At 36.4% G+C, this 448-nt stretch overlaps 1 non-coding gene across 1 annotated transcript; it reads left to right on the top strand.

Moving 5' to 3' along the window:
• On the top strand, positions 1 to 73 carry trnar-ucg (transfer RNA arginine (anticodon UCG)). The gene has a single exon. It is a non-coding gene; the product is annotated as a tRNA-Arg (tRNA).
• The last annotated feature ends 375 nt before the right edge of the window (positions 74 to 448 follow it).

Below are 448 nucleotides of genomic sequence, written 5' to 3'. Positions count from 1 at the left end.
GGCCGCGTGGCCCAATGGATAAGGCGTCTGACTTCGAATCAGAAGATTGTGGGTTCGATCCCCATCGTGGTCAATATTTTTTATGTTCCAGTTTTTATCCTTAATAAAGTTTTTTCATACTTTACATAGTTTTCATACTTACAGAGTTTTAATCAAATGTTTTAAACCATAAGCTTGTCACTTATATCGAGGTGAAACTTTTCCGTTCAGGACGCGGATATCACTGTATCCGCTCCCTGATCCTGATGACATCCCAGCATCCTTGATGTCATCAAGGATGCCGAAAGTTATATTGGGCAACTAGTGCAATTTGTTTTAAAAGGGCACAAACAAAAATTAGCGATAATGTTATTCAAAAAAAATTCAGCCTCGGTAAATGCGATGACATATTGGACGTCAATGTATCACTAAAATTACATTTTAAGTCATTTTCAATTTTTTTTTACTG

The sequence above is a fragment of the Hydra vulgaris genome, chromosome 08, assembly GCF_038396675.1.
Source record: "Hydra vulgaris chromosome 08, alternate assembly HydraT2T_AEP".
NCBI classification, from domain to species: Eukaryota; Metazoa; Cnidaria; class Hydrozoa; order Anthoathecata; family Hydridae; genus Hydra; species Hydra vulgaris.
Note: the sequence above shows the minus strand (reverse complement) of the source record. Positions and strands in the feature narration are given on the sequence as shown.